The 25,141-nt window shown below is 45.5% G+C and overlaps 1 pseudogene; it reads left to right on the top strand.

The window, feature by feature from the left end:
- Positions 1–786: 786 nt before the first annotated feature.
- Positions 787–904, top strand: LOC126103782 (5S ribosomal RNA; annotated as a pseudogene).
- Positions 905–25,141: the final 24,237 nt, after the last annotated feature.

Here is a 25,141-nt window from a genome sequence, read left to right on the forward strand (position 1 = left end):
TGTAAGTAGAAAACACTGCGCGCGCTAGATGGCAGAAGAGAAAATAAATACTGCTCTCAATGAACCAGAATGAAAAGACAGAACGGTACTATGGACGAGAGCCATTGTGTGCGGTGCCAAGTTCAACAGCGCTCAGGTGGCTGTGGAGTCCAGTGGGTGAGCTTGTTGTGACGTGGCCGCGTGCTTCAGCTGTCTGCCTCTGTGACTGGCCGTCTGGCCCACTGCCAGCGGCGCCTCCAACCCCCTCCTCCCTCCCGGCGGTTCACACCAGAAAGGAACGCGGGACACTAATAATAGGCGTGTATTTCTGTCACTTCCGATGAGCTGACATGCCATTCGCTGACTTCATCAGAGACCCGACCGGTCGATGTAACGGAGGGCACATGCGGAATAGGATGACAACGAGTTTTTGGACGACCCTGCTTTGAAGAGGAATCATTTCGCGGCACTTTGTCGCACAGCCATGGTCGGCGTAGATCTATAGAAGTTATTTTTTCAATATTATTATATTAAAACAAACGAACCGGAAACCTGCATTTATTTCAAAAGTATTGTCCAGTAGTTTTGAGGCGTTTGTCCCAGTGCGACACAAGGCGGTCAATGGTCGTTTCGTAAAATTCCTGGGGCTTTGTTGTGGACCAGTTCCGAACGTTCTGCTTGAAGCCCTCGTCCGAGGTGAATCGTTGCTTGTCATAGTCCTCTTTCGCTCACCAAAAACGGCATAATTGCAGAGAGTCAGGTCCAAATTGTATGGAAGAGTTTCGAGGACCTTCCTTTTGAATGTCAGGCAACGGCCTTGCCGCAGTGGATACACCGGTTCCCGTGAGATCACCGAAGTTAAGCGCTGCCGGGCGTGGTCGGCACCTGGATGGGTGACCATCCAGGCCGCCATGCGCTGTTGCCCTTTTACGGGGTGCACTCAGCCTCGTGATGCCAATTGAGGAGCTACTCGACCGAATAGTAGCGGCTTCGGTCAAGAATACCATCACAACGACCGGGAGAATGGTGTGCTGACCCCATGCCCCTCCTATCCACATCCTCCTCTGAGGATGACATGGCGGTCGGATGGTCCCGATGGTCACTTGTGGCCTGTAAACGGAGTAGTTTCCTTTTGAATGTCAGGAAGATCTCCTCGACAGCGTTTGCCGTATGGCGCCTAACATTTTCGGGAAGCATAATGACACCGTGGATGAGCTGCCTGGTCGTTTCGATATTATAGCTTTGTGAAGGGCGATCAGGGTTTGTGAGCAATGCTACGTATTTACCGTTGTCCTTATGCTGCAGGAAGCTGATATGAAGGGAGCTCTTTTGGTCAAAGAAGAAGGTACTTCTGCGGACAGCTTTGGATTTTTGGGTGGTGGTAGCCCTGCGCGCTTTCCCTGGAGACTTTGTTGCTTGGATTCGGGTTCAAAGAGATGACATCTTGTCTTGTCTTTAGTGACCACTCGTGACAGGAATCCATTCCTTTCTTTAACACAGGTCTGCAGATGTTCAGTCCCATTCGGCGTGCTTCCTGAATACGGTGAGGCACCAACTGAGCACACACTTTGTGGAGTTTCAAGCTGTTCTTAATGATAGCGTGAACGCTTCCGACACTCAATCGATTTCTGCGGCAATTATTGTTACAGTTTCTCTCTGTATTCAGTAATGAGGGCATCCACCTGTTAGACAGTGATATCTGCCATGCGGTGAATTCTTTGCGGTGTGCCACACTGTGCATCAGCGGCCAACGAAATTCGTCCGTCCCCGAATCGCTGTTACCAAAGCTAGACCATTGCAACAGCTATGCAGTGCTCTCCGTACACTTGCGCCATTCTTCGATGAATTAACCCGCTGTCAGAAAAAGCAATACACCCCAATGCTCTTCTTACGAGGCCCTCATTATATTGTTTCCAGCATGAGTGAGGCGTGCGCATGCTCGCTCTGTCATCGCGTGGATGTGACGCCCGGTCCGTCTAGCGGGGAGCATGGGATATCAGTTCTCCTACAGGGGCTGCATCTTCCTCCGCAGGCAGTGACATGATGATCCCTTCAGTGAGAACGATGTTGTACTGGAACTGTTGTACTGGAGTTCCAGTACAACATCCTTTGCTGCTCTACTGCGGTCGCGAAGTGAGGCCGAGGCTGTTTCCCAGATAAGTTATTGCAATATGACGATGTATTACTATATTATAGTTTTTAGTTTTTGACGTTGTCCATTATGGACAAATCGTAGTTCCTCTTATTGTGAGGAAGGTTGGGTTATCCCAACTGAAACCCAGGTAAATCTAGGTAAACATTGCAACTGAGGCTGTTGTTAATTTAAAATTAATGTTTATACAGTTGCTGACAGGGCGCGAAATGTGGAAAAAAAGGTGCCAGACTGAGATTCATTGCGAGAGTATTAAAGAAATACAATTCATCCACTAAAGAACTGGCTTACAAAATACTCATTCAACCCATTCGAGAGTACTGTTCGTGAGATTGGGACCAATACTAAGTAGAATGGAGAGGAGAAGAGACAGATTCAACGAAGAAATACGCATTGTTTCCTCACTGCAGTGAGAATGTTAACGGAGATGCTCAACAAACTACTGTGTCAGACACCACAAGAGAGGCGTTGTGCACCACGAAGAGGCTTTCTGTTGGAATTCACAGAACATATGTTCCAAGAAGTTTCTGCCAACATATTACTTCCGCCCACTTATACCACGCAATATACCACGACGAGAAAATGAGAAAAATTAGCGCTCAGACGGAGCTTTTTGACAGTCATTTATCTCATGCACCATTCGCGAGTGGGACAGTAAAAGAAAGACATGATAATTGTACAATAAGTACCTTCCACCACACACCATAAAATGGTTTGACAAGTGAAGACATAGATTTACCACATGCTTAAGTTTCTGGGTTGCCTTTAGGCAGCGAATTTCCGGTTCAAATGTTCAAATGGCTCTGAGCACTATGGGACTTAACATCTATGGTCATCAGTCCCCTAGAACTTAGAACTACTTAAACCTAACTAACCTAAGGACAGCACACAACACCCAGCCATCACGAGGCAGAGAAAATCCCTGACCCCGCCGGGAATCGAACCCGGGAACCCGGGCTTGGGAAGCGAGAACGCTACCGCACGACCACGAGATGCGGGCACGAATTTCTGGCTGATAACTGAGTCTTATCCTGCGAATTATCACTGAGAGTGGCGATATGTTTCCGATCTCCTATAATTTCAGTTCTTATTGCATATGTTTTAAATTCCCTTTCAAGTCATCTTGAAAAACTAATTTACAGTCATCTCATCAAGTGACTAAATCAGTCATTAGGAAAGCAAGTGCTGGTCATCAGGAAAATACACGCACATGCTGCATAAACATTAATAGTAATGTAGTTAAACGTTCATTCAAATACATACCGCCAAATACTTTCCGTCATATTTACTTCCGTAAGAATAGTCCTAGAAATTTGCCGCCGCTCACGATAGTCGGTTCAGCCACATTATCCTCCAAATTTCTGGAAACTAAAATTAAAATGTCGTAATTGTGGAAGGTCTCTTCTGTATAATCAGTGATTAAATTCCTTGCTGCATTCATCAGTCAGATTTTTACAGTGCCTGAATCCCAGTTGAGGTGGCACATTATACTCAAATCATTTTTGTAAGCACCTGTCATCACTCGGCCATATATCTGAACTGAGTTCATACTGTGTATATTACTAGCTGAAACAACAACTTCCGTATAACTGTCCCTTTCAGACCGGGAGGAAGAATTATATGTGGAAAAAGAACAAATACTGTTCATTATTGCCATTTTGAGACTGAGATATGTACACTACTGGCCATTAAAATTGCTACACCACGAAGATGACGCACTACAGACGCGAAATTTAACCGACAGGAAGAAGATGCTGTGATGTGCAAATGATTAGCTTTTCAGAGCATTCACACAAGGTTGGCGCCGGTGGCGACACCTACAACGTGCTGACATGAGGAAAGTTTCCAACCGATTTCTCATACACAAACAGCAGTTGACCGGCGTTGCCTGGTGAAACGATGTTGTGATGCCTCGTGTAAGGAGGAGAAATGCGTACCATCACGTTTCCGACTTTGATAAAGGTCGGATTGTAGCCTATCGCGATTGCGGTTTATCGTATCGTGACATTGCTGCTCGCGTTGGTCGAGATCCAATGACTGTTAGCAGAATATGGAATCGGTAGGTTCAGGAGGGTAATGCGGAACGCCGTGCTGGATCCCAACGGCCTCGTATCACTAGCAGTCGAAATGACAGGCATCTTATCCGCATGGCTGTAACAGATCGTGCACCCACGTCTCGATCCGTGAGTCAACAGATGGGGACGTCTGCAAGACAACTACCATCTGCACGAAAAGTTCGACGACGTTTGCAGCAGCATGGACTATCAGCTCAGAGACCATGGCTGCGGTTATCCTTGACGCTGCATCACAGACAGGAGTGCCTGCGATGGTGTACTCAACGACGAACCTGGGAGCACGAATGGCAAAACGTCATTTTTTTTCGGATGAATCCAGGTTCTGTTTACAGCATCATGATGGTCGCATCCGTGTTTGGGGACATCGGGGTGAACGCACATTGGAAGCGTGTATTCGTCATCGCCATACTGGCGTATCAGCCGCGTGATGGTATGGGGTGCTATTGGTTACGCGTCTTGGTCACCTCTTGTTCGCATTGGCGGCACTTTGAACAGTGGACGTTACATTTGAGATGTGTTGCGACCCGTGGCTCTACCATTCATTCGATACCTGAAAAACGCTACATTTCAGCAGGCTAACACACGACCGCATGTTGCAGGTCCTGTACCTGCCTTACTGAACACATAAAATGTTCGACTGCTGCTCTGGCCAGCACATTCTCGAGATATCTCACCAATTGAAAAGTCTGGTTAATGGTGGCCGAGCAATTGGCTCGTCACAATACGCCAGTCACTACTCTTGATGAACTGTGGTATCGTGTTGACGCTGCATGGGCAGCTGTACCTGTACACGCCATCCAAGCTCTGTTTGACTCAATGCCCAGGCGTATCAAGGCCGTTATTTCGGCCAGAGGTGGTTGTTCTGGGTACTGATTTCTCAGGATCTATGCACCGAAATTGCGCGAAAATGTAAATACATGTCAGTTATAGTATAATATATTTGTCCAATGAATACCCGTTTATCATCTGCATTTCTTCTTGGTGTAGCAGTTTTAATGGCCAGTAGTGTAGAACCATTGTCCCATGCCAGAATAATAGGCTCGCAGTTTCTCTTTCGCGACCGCGTGAATAATAATTGTTACAGGAGCGTCGGTTCGGTCGTACAAAGGCATCGGACTTCGTAGAGCATTAATAATTGCAGGCTCTGAAAAAATTCGCTACCGTTAGTAGCGATCTGTATGAGATGTAAAAACTGGTTGCTAATTGTTCGTCGGCAAGTCGTTATCACGGAAAGCGTTACAAGAACTTACAAAAACTCATCATCTGTTCCGTCTTTTTTGAGTCATCAGCCTTCTGACTGGTTTGATGCGACCTATCATGAACTCCTCTCCTGTGCCAACTTCTTAATCTCAGAGTAGCACTCGCAACATTGCTGGATGTATTCCAACCTCTGTTTTCCGCTACAGTTTTTACCCTCTGCACCTTCTCTGAAGAACCTCCTCATTCCTTACTTTATCAGTCACCTAATTTTCAACATTCTTCTGTAGCACCACATGTCAAATGGTATTGTAATCTTCTGTTCTGAGTTTTCCACAGTCCATGTTTTACTACCATAAACGCTGTGCTCCAAACGTACATTCTCAGAAATTTCTTCCTCAAATGTGTTTGATACTAGTAGACGTATCTTGTCTAGGAATGCCCTTTTTGCCCGTGCTAGTGTGCTGTTTATGATGTCCTTGCTCCGTCCGTCATGGATTATTTTGCTGCCTAGGTAGCAAAATTCCTTAACTTCATCTCCTTCGTGACCATCAGTCCTGATGTCATGTTTCTCGCTGTTTTCATTTCTGTTACTGCTCGTCTTTCTTCGATTTACTGTCAGTCCATGTTCTGTACTCATGAGATGTTCATTCCATTCCGCAAATCCTGTCATTCTTTTTCAGAGTCACTGAGGATAGCAATGTCATCAGCGAATCTTGACATTGATATTCTTTCACCTTGAATTTTAATTCCGCTCTTGAACCTTTATTTCCGACATTGCTTCTTCGATGTATAGATTGAACAGTAGGGGCGGCAACCTACATCCCTGTCTTAGAACCTTTTTAATCCGAACAAGTACGTTCTTGGTCTTCTGCTCTTATTGTTCCCCCTTTTCTCTTGTACATATTGTATATTACCCGCTGTTCCCTATAGCTTACCCCCATTTTTCTCAGAGTTTCGAACATCATGCATCATTCTACATCATCGAACGCATTCTCTAGATCGACAAATCCTATGTGATGTGTTGGCAGATGTGCCAACACCTTGTAGTTAGAGGAGGCCGAAATGCACGCGTCAACTCACGCAGGTGGGCGGTAGGTCTGAAACAGGATACGTAATGAATGCTATAAAGAAAAGTACGTAGCTGCTGGAATACTTAACTTAAATCCATCATTTGTATACAGCATTCTTGATGATACAAGTGAGACACTCTCTAGAAATGGTTAATGGCGCCTTGCTAGGTCGTAGCCATGGACTTAGCTGAAGGCTATTCTAACTATCTCTCGGCAAATGAGAGAAAGGCTTCGTCAGTGTAGTCGCTAGCAAAGTCGTCCGTACAACTGGGACGAGTCCTAGTACGTCTCTCTAGACCTGCCGTGTGGTGGCGCTCGGTCTGCAATTACTGACAGTGGCGACACGCGGGTCCGACATGTACTAATGGACCGCGGCCGATTTAAAGCTACCACCTAGCAAGTGTGGTGTCTAGCGGTGACACCACACTATGAACGTGTGTCGACTTTTGTTTAGTCTTGCTTTCATTATCAACCGCAAGGCCAGATCTGCATTTTTCGTGCCTACACCTTTCCTAAAGCCAAACTGATCGCCATCTAACAGATCCTCGATTTTCTTTTCCAGTCTTCTGTACATTATTCTTGTTAGCAACTTGGATGCATGAGTTGTTAAGCTGACTGTGCGATAATTCTCGCACTTGTCGGCTGTTGCAATCTTTGGAGTTGTGTGGATAGCATTTTTGCAAAAGTCAGATAGCATACTGCCAGACTCATACATTCTTCAGACCAACGTCAGTAGTCATTTTGTTTCCACTTCCTCCAATGATTTTAGAAATTCTGATGGAATATTACCTATCCCTTCTGCCTTATTCGATCTTAAGAATTCTAAAGCTGTTTTAAATTCTGATTCTAATACCAGATTCTATGTGTCTTCCATATGGACTCCTGTTTTTTTTCCGTTATCCCGTCTTCAGACAAGTCTTTCCGTCTCATCAATGCTCACTTACCACCGATCCACTCTCTCTTCTGCATTTAACAGTAGAATCCTCATTGCACTCTTAATGTTAGCACCCTTGCTTTTAATTACATCGAAGATTGTTTTGACTTTTCTGTACGCCGTATCAGTCCTTCCACAGCCGTTCTTTCCGATTTCTTCACATTTTTCATGCAGCCATTTTGCCCTGGCTTCCCTGCACTTCCTTTTTTTTCATTGCTAAGTGAATGTATTTCTGTGTTCCTGAATTTCACTGAACATTTTTGTACTTCGTTTTTCATCGAATAACTGAAGTATTTCCTCTTTTATTATCTGAAATAAGGATGCTTACACAACTCCATGTTAACATACTTATTATTAACGAAAATTACAAATGCTTACTTTCGCAATGGCCAAGGCAGGAGAGAGAAATACCTGTCTTTAAAGAACAAGATGATATGCTCAACTCCGTTTTCAAGCGTTTGTTTACAAAGGAAAACCCAGAATAATTGCCCCAGTTTAGATCTCGTACCATTGAAAAGATGAATGAAATAAGTATTAGTGTCAGTGGTGTTGAGAAACAGCTGAAATCGTTAAAACTGAACAAAGCTCCAGGGCCCGATGGAATCCCTGTCAGATATATACTGAATTTTCGGCTGATCTAGTCCCTCTTCTAACTACAATTTATCGAAGATTCCTCGAACAAAAAAGGCACAGGTGACACCCTCCTACATGAAGGCCTGTCCTGAACGAATTTTTGTATATGGATTGTAAGACAACTATCTTATGTGAAAGAGAAATAATGAAAATGGCGCTATTAATGCCAGTAAATATTCCAGTAATTGACCAACAGTAAAACTGCTTGATTTAATATGGTTTGGAGAGATCCCTATGTACGTAAGTTACATCTTCGTGCAGTACCTTGAGAAATGCTAAAAGAGGGCAAGTCAGTTCAACCACTTAAAGTGAATGAAAATGATTTCAAAATATGGAGATGTGCCTGTTCTACAGCCCTTAAAGGTTATATATCTGCAAAAGTCTGCGTTGGTGATCACTCGTTGTTAGCAGGTTAACGATTCTAAAGACTAGAGACGCACGCGTCTCTGAAGAACAATACTGTCTAACCCATAGTACCATCAGCCGACTCGCCAGAGTGGCAAATGAGGCATAACTTCGCAAAAAGCTAAACCTTTACTTGAAATAGTACATATTAACACGTACGTTACTATAAATTTCCCAGAACAGAAATTACTGTCTAGTCTTCCGCTCTTCCCTCATTCGTCATCTACGTCCAAACGTAGATTTTCAGTAAAGTTTTAGTGACGTTTCAGTTGTTTATGCCGAGGGTTAATAGCTAGTTTCTCTGAGAAGTGTAGATTCTCTGAACGTGCGTCTGTCTGTGACCATAATTTTTCGGCGTTTCCACTTCCGTCTACGCAACAGCATCATCCTTGGGTCTCTCCTGAATTTACGTCGACATATGGCGATTTCTCCCTTGAGTTATTTCTATTAGGAAGTCCTGCATCTAATCACAGTGTTGGTCCGATACCCGGAGATCACGTAATTTTTCACTAGGACACATTACGGAACTTCATCGTAATCCTTCCAACAGTAAAGGAACATAGCAACTTGTTCACCGCTACATACACTACTGGCCATTAAAATCCCTACACCAAGAAGAAATGCAGATGATAAACGGGTATTCATTGGACAAATATATTGTACTGGAACTGACGTGTGATTACATTTTCACGCAATTTGGGTGCATAGATCTTGAGAAATCGGTAGCCAGAACAACCACCTCTGGCCACAATAACGGCCTTGATATGCCTGGGCATTGAGTTAGACAGAGCTTGGATGGCGTGTACAGGTACAGCTGCCCATGCAACTTCAACACGATACCGCAGTTCATCAAGAGTAGTGACTGGCGTATTGTGACGAGCCAGTTGCTCGGCCACCATTGACCAGACATTTTCAATTGGAGAGATATCTCGAGAATGTGCTGGCCAGGGCAGCAGTCGAACATTTTCTGTGTCCAAAAAGGCCCGTACGGGACCTGCAACATGCGGTCGTGCATTATCCTGCTGAAATGTAGGATTTCGCAGCGATCGAATGAAGGGTAGAGCCACGGGTCGTAACACATCTGAAATGTAACGTCCACTGTTCAAAGTGCCGTCAATGCGAACAAGAGGTGACCAAGACGTGTAACCAGTGGCACCCCATACCATCACTCCGGGTGATACACCAATATGGCGATGACGAATACATGCTTCCTATGTTCGTTCACCGCGATGTCGCCAAACACGGATGCGACCATCATGATGCTGTAAAAAGAACTTGGATTTATCCGAAAAAAATGACGTTTTGCCATTCGTGCACCCAGGTTCGTCGTTGACTACACCATCGCAGGCGCTCCTGTCAGTGATGCAGCGTCAAGGGTAACCGAAGCCATGGTCTCCGAGCTGATAGTCCACGCTGCTGCAAACGTCGTCGAACTGTTCGTGCAGATGGTTGTTGTCTTGCAAACGTCCCCATCTGTTGACTCAGGGATCGAGACGTGGCTGCACGATCCGTTACAGCCATGCGGATAAGATGCCTGTCATCTCGACTGCTGGTGATACGAGGCCGTTGGGATCCAGCACGGCGTTCCGTATTACCCTCCTGAACCTACCGATTCCATATTCTGCTAACAGTCATTGGATCTCGACCAACGCGAGCAGCAATGTCGCGATACGATAAACCGCAATTGCGATAGGCTACAATCCGAACTTTATCAAAGTCGGAAACGTGATGGTACGCATTTTTCCTCCTTATACGAGGCATCACAACAACGTTTCGCCAGGCAACGCCGGTCAACTGCTGTTTGTGTATGAGAAATCGGTTGGAAACTTTCCTCATGTCAGCACGTTGTAGGTGTCGCCACCGGCGCCAACCTTGTGTGAATTCTCTGAAAAGCTAATCTTTTGCATATCACAGGATCTTCTTCCTGTCGGTTAAATTTCGCGTCTGTAGCACTTCATCTTCGTGGTGTATCAATTTTAATGGCCAGTAGTGTAATTTCTTCTGCACCTACTGGACGAACAGAGCGAGCTGAGTTTCACAAGATTGCAGATTGGAAATCCAGTTTTCAGGCAAGTAATACGAGAGTGTAAAACTTTACTCACGATTCTACCGCAAATTGACGTCATGGATGTCTACAGTGCAAGGAACCATTACGTAAATGTGTCAGTTTGAGGTTTTATTAGTACAAATGTATTCTGTAGATCCCACACTTCTTTTGAAATACATATTATTAACAGGAGCAAATATGAATGCAGCTTACGCACCAGGGGTGCAAGTCTATCTGAACTCCCGCGTGGAAGGGAGCTAATGTAATCTGAACAATCAATGAGTGTTCAAGATTTTTCTCCATCAAATGTAAAAAGTTCCAGACGCCCCACGCGACGAGACACCCCATACCATTCAGTACACCTTGCAGGAATGTGAACATTGTATCCGGGCAACGCACAGCACACCGACACTGGACGCTGGTGACTATACTGAAGGAATTCAGTTATCCATTCAGGACATGAGACTATTAGTTTGGTGTTTCCGTGCATTAGATGATATGAACGTCGAACGATCTAAGATGTCTACTCACCAAAATACATTGTATTGTATTAAACTGGGGACCTAGAAAGGACAGAGAGGCTTCGTCCCCGCCATAGCCCTCAGTGGTTCACAACCCCACAACAGGCTACAGCAGTCCATTCACCCCACCGCCGCCGCCCCACACTGAACCCAGGGTTATTGTGCGGTTCGGGTCCCCAGTGGACTCTCCCCCCCTCCCCCTCTCCCACGGGATCGTCTCACAGTCTCACACCAGACGAGTGTAACACCCCAAATGTTTGCATGGTAGAGTAATTATGGTGTACGCGTACGTGGAGACTGTTTGCGCAGCAATCGCCGACAGAGTGTAACTAAGGCGGAATAAGGGGAACCAGCCCACATTCGTCGAGGCAGATGGAAAACCGACTTAAAAACCATCCACAGACTGGCCGGCACACCGGACCTCGACGCTAATCCGCCGGGCGGATTCGTGTCGGGGGCCTGCAGGCTTTCCCGCCCTGAAAGCAGTGCGTTAGACCGCACGGCTAACCTGTCGGGCGAAAAAAATACATTGTATAAGAAACAATAAGAGATCTACGATTAATGCAGATCCCTAACTGCTTTTGGAAACTTCTAAAACGCTACCAGTAACTCCTTACCCCCCCCCCTCCCGATTCTGGGAAGGATAGGGGTCCCATGAATAGAACAGCTTCTGGTGTCTGATTACTGTCCGTATGTATTGTTGTATTGAATCAGTTTAAAAGCTTAGGAAGGGTTTGAAATTATCTTTTAAGTTTGTCGGAAATCGCTAAGCACTCTCATTATCAAACTCTGGATGATTATAGTCTTGGCAGCTTGTGTTTCGTTTTAAGAAATCTAGTTTTTCACGCATATCGGTGTTTATGGCGTCGTATCTCCTGAACTATGAGATGTACAACGATATAATTTTGCAAGTACATTGATTAGTGTATGTGGATACTACCTATAAAATGTGTTGCGAACGGAGTCAGCAATGAAGAAGTAATAAATGCCTGACGTTGAAGTTTTACTGCACGAATAGCGACAAAGTAGAAAGCCATAAACGTTTTTCATTTGATTATTTCCTTTTTTGGGGAGGGGGTGGGGCAGTGAGGAAACACTTCAAAAAAGTTTGGAATTATGTGTGAAGTTTGTTGGAAGTCGATAAGTTCTGTCATTCCCAAATACTGGGTGAATATATTCTGGGTAATTTGCACGCCGTGATCTACGCTGCCAAAAGACAAACACACAGTATTTAAATTTAATACTACCCTTATTGTCTTAAACCATTAATGTAAGATTACAATGAGTTTAAGACAGCATTTTCATTTTCATAATTATATGAAATGCTGGAAATCATATTTTTGTAACCCCCATAAGCCGTTATATAGGCAACTGCAGCTGGACTGGGATATTGTTTTAGCCAATGTTTTAGCCATGAAACGTTGTTGCAGCTACTGATTTCTCTAAGAGCACAGCTGCGGAAATCCGGAAGTTTCGCTAGGAATACAATGTAGTGCTAACGGTGAAAACACAACATTCAATATGTGCGGATTAAAAAGCTTGGCTTCCGAAAGTCTGAGATAATAAACATCCCAAACAGGTTGCATCACAAGCCAACTACAGACTTCGGAACGCATATGGATATCTTAGGGATGAGCGATAAAGATATTATAGAGGCAAAAAAAAGTATTTTCTAGTTTCAATTCCTGCGGTAATGCATACGCATTTGTGTACGTATCTACGTTCCTCATAGCCTCTTGAATTTTGTTAAGATCCGTGAACTGTTCTGACATCAATCTTAGATAACGGTAGTAGCTTCTGGGGTAATCCACCAAAATTTCGCCTGTGACCAACAGAGGTGACAGCCGCCCGCGGTGTCCGAGCGATTCTAGGCGCTTTAGTCCGGAACCGCGTGACTGCTACGGTCGCCGGTTCGAATCCTGCCTCGGGCATGGATGTGTGTGATGTCCTTAGTTAGTTAAGGTTTAAGTAGTTCTACGTTCTAGGGGACTGATGACCTCAGATGTTAAGTCCCATAGCACTCAGAGACATTTTTTGAACAGAGTTGACATCTTCTCGTTATCCACAGACAGATTCAAACACGTTTGGTTTTTGCGACTGGTTGCTGCATATTTGGTAATTTTATGGTTTACGGTCGCTGCACGACTTGGGAACCACATGGAGCCCACCATTCATACGTTTGGTTTTGTTGCTTTTTTATGATTCCAAGTGGACAAGTCTAAAATCCACCATTACCAATGTAACCGTTACAAATATCATTTTTTACGTCAAAATGATGCTTTGATACTCGTAAAATGTCGCCTTGTAGGCAGCCATTTCCGAAACTAGTTTCGGGACGCTGATTTCAATAGATGACTTTCACATCTGAATGTCCCCATGTAAACTAAGCTAAAGACTTACACCAGAATGGTCCCACCGAAAAGGACACGGCCGATATCTTTCCCCATCCTCAGCCCAATCTGACCCTGTGCTTCGGCTTCAATAATTTCGTTGCGAAAGAGCGTTAAAGCCTCATCTTCTTCTCTTAGTCTTCACGAAACTCTCACACAAACTACACTGATTACTACCAGTTGTAGATTTCAGTCCGCCAGTCTTGCTGTCTTGAGCAGGACGCCTTGCGTAAAGGCCCGTGGAGCAGCTGTGCGCTGGCGTAGTCTCGCTGACCGCTCTGCCCCAAAACACTCGCGGGTCGCAACAGGTGCTGAGACCGGTGGGCGTGTCGCCAGCAGCGCTCCAGTTTGGGCGCGAGCCAGACAGCCCTGACACGACGCCGGGGCCCTGCTCCGCTGCCTTCAATGAATTCCTGGCTCATTTCGGGCGAATGTTCAACAACAGTCTAGGAAATTGTCTATGTAAAGGGTCTTTTAGTAAAGTAGTAGTTCGACTGCCAAGAGCTGCTAATAAAACATTCTTCATTGCAGTCGATTTGAATTCTTATATTAGAGTTTCATATGATTAATATGGGAGACCAAGAGATGAATACAGTAAGCAGATTCAGAAGTATGTAGGTTGCTGTAGTTATTCGGATACGAAGAGGCTTGCACAGCAGAGAGTAGCATGGAGAGGTGCATCAAACCAGTCGTTGCACTGAAGAAAACAACAACATTAGATTGGTGCACAATTTTGTAGCATTTTTGCTTTGCGTGTTGCTATTCCGGTTGCCATGGTTTTATTCGTCGGTAGTCACTGTTGCATACTTCATTCTTGCAATCTGAGTTTACGTAACGTCATTTTGTTATTGGAGGTAGTGAGTGGAGCTGTGGAAGCTAGAAAATCGAGTGCCAGGTCGAGAAATCGGAACATTTCCGAGATATTCTTCTGTATGAGACGAGTTAAACAGAGGGGTGACAGCAGCGAAAGCAGCCAGAAACATTTACTCCATCTAGGGGGCAGTGCAATAGACAGAGCACTCACTCCGTCTTCAGGCCACGAGTGGCCTACGGGACCATCCGACCGCCGTGTCATCCTCGGTAGAGGATGCGGATAGGAGGGGCGTGGGATCAGCACACCGCTCTCCCAGTCGTTATGACGGTATTCTTGACCGAAGCCGCTACTATTCGGTCGAGTAGCTTCTCAATTGGCATCACGAGGCTGAGTGCACCCCGTAAAATGGCAACAGCGCATGGCGGCCTGGATGGTCACCCATCCAAGTGCCGACCACGCCTGACAGCGCTTAACTTCGGTGATCTCACGGGAACCGGTGTTTCCACTGTGGCAAAGAAAATGATTTTGTCGTTTTAAGAAGGATCGTTTTGACATTATTGAGTGTCTACGTTCAGGGAGACGTTCGGGACTTGATGATGATAATTTAAACGCATTAATCCACAACGATCCACGTCAGTGTACTAGATAACTGGCAAATGTGATGAATTCTGATCATTCCATCATAATGCGGCACTTGCGTGCTGTAGGGAAAGTTCAAAAATCGGGTTTATGGGCATCGCAACCTCTAAGCCTAAATCACAAAAATCAGCAGATGGCCACATGTGCACCTCTGCTTGCTCGTCATCCACTGGCTCGTGCACAACACCGACCATGTCTGTCCTGTATCTTTACTGGTGACGAAGAATGTACTAACATAAGGAAAAGAAAGGAATGTTGCGCCCAAACAAAGCAGCAACTCCTGGTACACCATGCTGCGTGCATCCACAAAAAATTATAATGTTATGCGTCTGGTGAAACAGCGACGGTTTGGTGTACTACTGAGATGTAACCGTCACTGCTGACATTTATCGTCAACAACTGAAACGTCTTGTAGACGCAATCCAAGAACAACGACCAAGAAGGCTGCGTGAAGTGTCCTACTCCACAAATAACGCCCACCGTCTTTCTGCTAGGCTGACAAAAAGCACGATAAATGAGTTGGATTGGGAAGTCATTTCGCATCCACCTTCTTCACCTACCTTTCACCCTCAAATTTCCACCTTTTACGCTCTCTATCGAACAATATTCAAGGAACTTCCTTTCCGGATGAAAATGCGCTCCGAACATGGCTCTACGAGTTCTTCGCCTCAAAACCACGTGATTTCTGCAGTGGCGGAATCGAAAAGTTACCCCAGCGTCGGCAGACTGTTGTAAATGGTGAGGGAGAACACACCATGATAACAAAAGTCTCTGTTATGTTTATATGTTGTGTTTATTAAACTTATGGAAAAACGCTACGAACATAAGTACCAAAACAAAATTTCGCTTAAGCAATTAGCATCTGTTAATGTACCTATGTACTGAATGAAGACACCGACGACCCATACATATAAATGTACAGCGTCTGATAAAGAAAGAAGTGGGTCAACCACAAAGGGAGGAGGAAACGGAAAGAAACTTCTCTGGTTGAAAGGATATTCAGTGAATGCAAAATCGAATAACAGTAACAAAGAAATTGATAGTATGAGCCCACTTAACAGTACGAGGTTGCACCTCTTTTGGCTTGGATACTGATTTGGTTGGGAAGGGTGTCATAGAGCCATTATATCCTCTCCTTGGGCACGCCGGTTAGAGCTCTCGTCCCAGCAGGCCCCTCTCACGATCCATAGCGAACAAATCTGGTGACCTTGCTGGATACGGGAGTACCTCAACACCCTGCTGACAGTTCATGAAAATACGTGCCGTGTGAGGACGAGCATTGTCCTATAGAAAAATTGCACTATGACATTGGGGAATGAGAGGTAAGACATGGAGGCGCTGGGTGCCTGTGACATGCCTTCTTGCCGTCATAGTTTCGTCAATCACTACGAATATTGACCTTAGTCATACCGAGTGATTCCCCACACGTTGACGCCAGAAGTAATGCCACTGTGCCACTCCAATGCATTGGAACGTCGACATTGAGACTGATTAATCACTGGACACAATACGAAGCCGTTCATCAACAGTCAAAAATGGAAACGTCAATATTTTTAGATTTTGAAAGGTAACGGATTCGTTTTTTCTTCAGAATAGTCCTAATGCCCTATTTTGGCAATGCAGAAATTGTTCTTGTATTACTACTGTTCGATTTTCCCCAAACAGCAATTCCAAAGTGGTTAAAATAGCACCGTACACTGAACATCGGAGTTGTTTAGTACCTCTTCGTGTACGGACACCATTCATAGGTGTCTTCCGAGAGTGCCAACCGACCGTAATGCAGCTCCTGTGAAACTTAAGAAGGCTTTCCAAGCAGCGACGGAGACAATGGAGTCTCCGTTCGCCGCCTCGCTGCAGACAATAACTGCGGCCGTTCATGCGGCTCTCACAGACAGGGCCGCCAACTGCTTCGCTGACAGCTCGAGAACCTATGCGGGTGTTGCCCAGGAACTGGCAGTCCAATGGCGTTTACTGAACAAGTCAGGGGTACCACACTGCCACCGAACAAGAGCGTCGATAATCAGGGTATTCACACCACACGCTTCTAGAGGTTTTATACGGGGAATGGTGGACACAGATCAACGAAGGAACATACAAACGAAAAGGAGAAAAACATTTACCGACGTATCGAGTTCACTCGCTGATATCGATGTTTGTTATGGAGCGTACCTGTGTGTTACGCTGATATGACAGTGCTCGTATGATAGGCTACAACCATCTGATGTCATTATAACTTTGTCTTGATACAAATCGAACGAGATGGAACAATTGTCAGTTCACTGGATTAGCAGTCACACTTACGTTTTCCATGGTTCCACTAAATCGCTTGAGGAGAACGCCGGATTCGTTCCCTTGAAAAGGAGAGGCCCTGTTCCCTTCCATTTCCTTCGTCAATCCGAGCTTGTGCTCCAGAACTAAAGACCTCGTCGTCGATGGGAATTTAATCTCTAATCTTCCTATTCTTCCTTTCCAGTTACAACCTGCCTCACCGATACGGTCACGAGTTGCTATTCTGTGGCTAGCCAAAATGTTCAGTATGCGACGAACTCGTCTGCTTACAGGCTTCTTGTAAGCCCTGGATATCTGTAAAACTGATGTGGTGCTGAGACAGCAAAGAGATGGAAGAAATACAATATTAAATATACTACGTGTCAACGCTACTCTCAGCTTACCAGATCATGGCCGGCCGGAGTGGCCGTGCGGTTCTGGCGCTGCAGTCTGGAACCGCGAGACCGCTACGGTCGCAGGTTGGAATCCTGCCTCGGGCATGGATGTGTGTGATGTCCTTAGGTTAGTTAGGTTTAATTAGTTCTAAGTTCTAGGCGACTGATGACCTTAGAAGTTAACTCGCATAGTGCTCAGAGCCATTTGAACCATTTTTACCAGATAATGATGGAAAACCGCAGCGGCTGTTGTGGCTGCCGCCATCTAATGCTAGCCAGGGAAAAAAGTAAAGAAATGTAGAAGAAGTTGATGTTCTATGTTAACATTTATTTGCTTGATGTAAGTAAATAGTTCTTCTATAAAGGTAAAGTTGTTAGAATGTACTTTGGCATTTTGAGTATGGTACTCTTGCGGGGACCATCGCTGTGAGTTGCGTGCTATCAAGTAACAGTACAATGCGAAACTCGATTTTCTCCCGCAGTATGAAATATTCAAACAACTTACGGGAGTGCAGCCGCATGACGTCTTCGACAACCACTGATATTTTGACATGTGCACACCGGACAAATCCAGCGAAAGAGTGCTCTGCAAGGAAACTTAAAACCTCGGTATGCAGAGCTTATGGTGAAAGACAACACACACACACACACACACACACACACAAACACACACACACATGGCTGGCCGCTTTGGCACTTCAGTCTGGAACCGCGCGACTGCTACGGTCACAGGTTCGAATCCTACCTCGGGCATAGTTGTGTGTGATGTCCTTAGGTTAGTTAGGCTTAAGTAGTTCTAAGTCTAGGGGACTGATGACCTCAGATGTTAAAAGTCCCATAGTGCTTAGAGCCATTTGAATTTGAACCACACAAACACAAACACACACACACACACACACACCACACACACACACACACACACACATACACATGCATGCACGGCATAAATATTAGGAGGAAGTTGACGGCATATATGAACATGCCGTTGATAGCCACACCATACTGATTTGTGTATTCAGACTGATAGTTGTCATCATCCGCCTCACCGTCAAGGGGTACTTTGTACCTGGTTTATAAGGCCCACGTCATCATAGACCCCGAAAGTTTGTCAGTTGAATTGGCCCATCTCAAAGTCACCCCTTTCGCCAGAATGGTTGTAGTGAAACAGATCAGACGCGTGTTGCGCTGTCGACGAATCGTGAATCTGATGACTGATACAAATAATGAGGTGGCAGCAAATTCTAGCGTTTTTTGCTTTTCGCAGGTAGCATTTCCGACAGGACTTGTCGTATTCAGAGGAAACTTGACGTGAAATATGTTTTTCGACCACTCTAAAATCAGGGCACTTTTAGGGGTTGCAAAGGATGAACCTGGTCTGCATAAGTCGGGTATCTACCGAACCCCTAGTAATTGTGTCATATTACATATTGCTCAGAACGTCAGGGACGTAGCTTACCGGTGTACTGAGCGTAAGCACACACGATTGCATCAGACGAGCAAATCTGCTGTTGTATAGCATTGCCATGGCACCAACCATCCTATGAAATATAACACGGAGTTTCTAGTATGCACTTCCAGCTATTGGAGTAGTATTATTAAGACAGCAGTTGAGATTAAATTGGCAAATTATCTTATAAATAGAGATGGAGCTTTCTGCGTAATTATAATTATGTATTAACATCTTCAGCTGCTGACTGGCGTTGGTATATATCAACAGTGACTAGTGAAAACGTGTGCCCCGACCGTGACTCGAACCCGGGATCTCCTGCTTACATGGAAGACGCTCTATCCACGCTGAGTTACCGTGCCGGCTCCATCTGAGCCACCGAGGGCACAGTTGATAGTGCGACTGCAGGGACTATCTCGCGCACGCCTCCCGCGAGACCCACACTCTCACCTTATATGTCCACACACTACATTCGTAGTGTCCCTACCCAATACACTCATTACTCGTGGTAAACATTCATACCAAGTTCCGTAGCATCGGCACAGAAGAAGAAGGCCAGGGCCGGGATTGCCAGAACTATATACTTATATGGATGTGGTGTCTGTTCTTTCGGACATGTCCTAAGTTGTCCTAGTGTTTACAGTGTATGTGCGATGTCTTTCGGCGTATGCATACCGAGGCTTTAAATTTGTTTGCAGAGCGCCGTCTCGTTGCATTATGCCATCAAGCTGTCGAAATATCGGCGGTGGTAGAAGACGTCATGCGGCGCATTCCCGTAAGTTGCTTGAACAGAACAATAATTACTGAAGAGGGAGCAGACACCACCGTGTTTAGAAAAAAAGAGAATTCCTTCTCTATCCCTGGAGTATTCTCTTGCTGTTTGTTGTTTTGGTCTTCAGTCAGAAGACTGGTTTGATGCAGCTCTCCCGCTACTCTACCCTGTGCAGGCCTATTCGTCTCCGAATAAATACTGCATCCTACATCCTTCTGGACCTGCTTACTGTATTCATCTCTTGGTCGCCCTCTACGATTTTTCTCCCCACACTTCCCTCCAATACTAGATTGGTGCTCCAGTGATGTCTCAGAATGTGTCCTATCAACCGATCCCATCTTTTAGCCAAGTTCTACCATAAGTTTCTTGTCTCCCCAATTCTTTTCAGTATTTCCTCATTAGTTGCTAGATCTATCCATCTAATCATCAGCATGCTTGTGCAGCACAACATTTCAAAAGCTTCTATTCTCTTCTTGCCTAAACTGTTCATCGTCCATGTTTAAAATTTCCATACATGGCTACCATCGAGACAAGTACCCTCAGAAAATACGTTCTAGCATTTACGTGTACATTTTATATCCTCTCTACTTCCGCCTTCATTAGTTATTTTGCTCCCAATTAGCAAAACGCATCATTTCCTAATCTAATTCCCTTAGCATCACCTGATTTAATTTGACTATATTACATTACCCTTTATTTGCTTTTGTTGGTGTTAACCTTATATCCTCCTCTCAAGACACTGCTCTTCCTGCTCTTCCCAGTCCTTCGCGATCTCTGCCAGAATTACAATGTCATCGGCAGACCTCAAACTTATTTCTTCTCTCTGAACTTTAATTTCTACTCCAAATTTTTCTTTGGTTTCCTCTACTGCTTGCTCATTGTACAGATTGAATAACATCGGGGATAGGCTAAAACCCTGCCTCAGTATCTTTCAACCACTTCTTCCCTTTCATGCCTCTTGACTCTTGTAACTGCCATCTGGTCTCGGTACAAGTTGAAAATAGCCTTACAGTCCCTGTGCTTTACCCTGCAGCCTTCAGAATTTCAAAGTCATCGCAAAAGCTTTCCCTAGGTCTACAAATGCTGTGAACGAAGGTTTGCCTTTCCTTAACCTATCTTCTAAGGCAAGTCGTACGGTCAGTATTCCCTAGAGTGTTCCTATATTTCTCCGGAATCCAAACTGATCTTCCCCAAACCCAAACCATTCCACTGGATTGTCGCAGGGTGTAGCGTGATTCATCACACCAAATTCCTCGTTTCCAATCATCCATTGTCCAGTAGCGTCGCTATTTACACCATGCCAAACATCGTTTAGTAATGGCTAAGGAGATGTGTGGCTTATGAGGAGCTGCTCGAACAGTATGGCTTTTTGATTCCGTTAACAGTCATTTTGTTAGTTGGGCTGCTGGTAATACTTTGGAAGTCACGAGCGATCCCTCATCTCATTCCAGGCCTCCGCAATGTCGACGATCCTTCTCCGATGCACATGTGGTCTGCCTGTTCTTGGTTTAGCTGCACTGGCTCTCTCGCGTCTTCACTTCTCAATCACATCACCAACAGTCGACTTTGGCAGGTTTAGAAGCGTTGAAACGTTCCTGATGGGACATGCAATGAGTAGTCCACGTTCCAATTTACTAAGCACTCCTGACCGACCCATCCTGTTGTTACTGCTTTTCTACTGACAACACAGTACTCCTCTGCATCGTTTTCTACTTGCGGGTCGACCTCCTGTGTCATTTAGCGGTCAAATCCTCGTTACAGAGGAATGTCCGAATATTTTAATCAGGTAGTTTATTTGAAAACCAAACATACAAAATGTTTCCAGAATAAATTTTAACTTCGCACTGGAATTTGAGTTGATGTGAAACTTCCTGAGAGATTAAAGCTGTATGCCAGTTTGGGACCCGAACCAGAGACTTGGCGAGGAGTTTTAACCTGCCAAGATGTTTCAAAACAGCGCACACTCCACTACAGAGTGAAAATTAAGTGTGGAAACACTCCCCTAGACAATGACTAAGCCACTTATTCCCAATATTCTTTCTTCGAGAAATGCAAGTCCCGCTAGGTATGCAGGAGAATTTCTGTGAAGTTTGGAGAGTATGAAAAGGTGGACTGTCGATAGTGCAGCTGATAGGCGGGCCGTGAGTCGTGGTTTAATTGTTCTATCTGTAGAGCACTTCCATTTTCCCCTCAAGGGGCAAAGGTAACAGATTCTGATCCCTGTCCGGTACACATGTATAATATGATAGGAAGTTTAAAACATAAAATATTGAATTTTAAATATGATTGTTAGATTACAGAGCAATAATCGAAATTAATGAACCATGGACCTTGCCGTTGGTGGGGAGGCTTGCGTGCCTCAGCGATACAGATAGCCGTACCGTAGGTACAACCACAACGGAGGGGTATCTGTTGAGAGGCCAGACAAACGTGTGGTTCCTGAAGAGGGGCAGCAGCCTTTTCAGTAGTTGCAAGGGTAACAGTCTGGATGATTGACTGATCTGGCCTTGTAACAATAACCAAAACGGCCTTGCTGTGCTGGTACTGCGAACGGCTGAAAGCAAGGGGAAACTACGGCCGTAATTTTTCCCGAGGGCATGCAGCTTTACTGTATGATTAAATGATGATGGCGTCCTCTTGGGTAAAATATTCCGGAGGTAAAATAGTCCCCCATTCGGATCTCCGGGCGGGGACTACTCAAGAGGATGTCGTTATCAGCAGAAAGAAAACTGGCGTTCTACGGATCGGAGCGTGGAATGTCAGATCCCTTAATCGGGCAGGTAGGTTAGAAAATTTAAAAAGGGAAATGGATAGGTTAAAGTTAGATATAGTGGGAGTTAGTGAAGTTCGGTGGCAGGAGGAACAAGACTTCTGGTCAGGTGACTACAGGGTTATAAACACAAAGTCAAATAGGGGTAATGCAGGAGTAGGTTTAATAATGAATAGGAAAATAGGAATGCGGGTAAGCTACTACAAACAGCATAGTGAACGCATTATTGTGGCCAAGATACACTCCTGGAAATTGAAATAAGAACACCGTGAATTCATTGTCCCAGGAAGGGGAAACTTTATTGACACATTCCTGGGGTCAGATACATCACATGATCACACTGACAGAACCACAGGCACATAGACACAGGCAACAGAGCATGCACAATGTCGGCACTAGTACAGTGTATATCCACCTTTCGCACCAATGCAGGCTGCTATTCTCCCATGGAGACGATCGTAGAGATGCTGGATGTAGTCCTGTGGAACGGCTTGCCATGCCATTTCCACCTGGCGCCTCAGTTGGACCAGCGTTCGTGCTGGGCGTGCAGACCGCGTGAGACGACGCTTCATCCAGTCCCAAACATGCTCAATGGGGGATAGATCTGGAGATCGTGCTGGCCAGGGTAGTTGACTTACACCTTCTAGAGCACGTTGGGTGGCACGGGATACATGCGGACGTGCATTGTCCTGTTGAAACAGCAAGTTCCCTTGCCGGTCTAGGAATGGTAGAACGATGGGTTCGATGACGGTTTGGATGTACCGTGCACTGTTCAGTGTCCCCTCGACGATCACCAGTGGTGTACGGCCAGTGTAGGAGATCGCTCCCCACACCATAATGCCGGGTGTTGGCCCTGTGTGCCTCGGTCGTATGTAGTCCTGATTGTGGCGCTCACCTGCACGGCGCCAAACACGCATACGACCATCATTGGCACCAAGGCAGAAGCGACTCTCATCGCTGAAGACGACACGTCTCCATTCGTCCCTCCATTCACGCCTGTCGCGACACCACTGGAGGCGGGCTGCACGATGTTGGGGCGTGAGCGGAAGACGGCCTAACTGTATGCGGGACCGTAGCCCAGCTTCATGGAGACGGTTGCGAATGGTCCTCGCCGATACCCCAGGAGCAACAGTGTCCCTAATTTGCTGGGAAGTGGCGGTGCGGTCACCTACGGCACTGCGTAGGATCCTACGGTCTTGGCGTGCATCCGTGCGTCGCTGCGGTCCGGTCCCAGGTCGACGGGCACGTGCACCTTCCGCCGACCACTGGCGACAACATCGATGTACTGTGGAGACCTCACGCCCCACGTGTTGAGCAATTCGGCGGTACGTCCACCCGGCCTCCCGCATGCCCACTATACGCCCTCGCTCAAAGTCCGTCAACTGCACATACGGTTCACGTCCACGCTGTCGCGGCATGCTACCAGTGTTAAAGACTGCGATGGAGCTCCGTATGCCACGGCAAACTGGCTGACACTGACGGCGGCGGTGCACAAATGCTGCGCAGCTAGCGCCATTCGACGGCCAACACCGCGGTTCCTGGTGTGTCCGCTGTGCCGTGCATGTGATCATTGCTTGTACAGCCTTCTCGCAGTGTCCGGAGCAAATATGGTGGGTCTGACACACCGGTGTCAATGTGTTCTTTTTTCCATTTCCAGGAGTGTAGATACGAAGCCCACACCTACTACAGTAGTACAAGTTTATATGCCAACTAGCTCTGCAGATGACGAAGAAATTCAAGAAATGTATGATGAAGTAAAAGAAATTATTCAGACAGTGAAGGGAGACGAAAATTTAATAGTCATGGGTGACTGGAATTCGAGTGTAGGAAAAGGGAGAGAAGGAAACGTAGTAGGTGAATATGGATTGGGGCTAAGAAATGAAAGAGGAAGCCGCCTGGTAGAATTTTGCACAGAGCACAACTTAATCATAGCTAACACTTGGTTTAAGAATCATGATAGAAGGTTGTATACATGGAAGAACCCTGGAGACACTAAAAGGTATCAAATAGATTATATAATGGTAAGACAGAGATTTAGGAACCAGGTTTTAAATTGTAAGACATTTCCAGGGGCAGATGTGGACTCTGACCACAATCTATTGGTTATGACCTGTAGATTAAAACTGAAGAAACTGCAAAAAGGTGGGAACTTAAGGAGATGGGACCTGGATAAACTGAAAGAACCAGAGGTTGTACAGAGTTTCAGGGAGAGCATAAGGGAACAATTGACAGCAATGGGGGAAAGAAATACAGTAGAAGAAGAATGGGTAGCTTTGAGGGATGAAGTAGTAAAGGCAGCAGAGGATCAAGTTGGTAAAAAGACGAGGAGGGCTAGTAGAAATCCTTGGGTAACAGAAGAAATACTGAATTTAATTGATGAAAGGAGAAAATATAAAAATGCAGTAAATGAAGCAGGCAAAAAGGAATACAAACGTCTCAAAAATGAGATCGACAGGAAGTGCAAAATGGCTAAGCAGGGATGGCTAGAGGACAAATGTAAGGATGTAGAGGCGTATCTCACTAGGGGTAAGATAGATACTGCCTACAGGAAAATTAAAGAGACCTTTGGAGAAAAGAGAACCACTTGTATGAACATCAAGAGCTCAGATGGAAACCCAGTTCTAAGCAAA

This window comes from Schistocerca cancellata, chromosome 1, assembly GCF_023864275.1.
Source record: "Schistocerca cancellata isolate TAMUIC-IGC-003103 chromosome 1, iqSchCanc2.1, whole genome shotgun sequence".
NCBI classification, from domain to species: domain Eukaryota; kingdom Metazoa; phylum Arthropoda; class Insecta; order Orthoptera; family Acrididae; genus Schistocerca; species Schistocerca cancellata.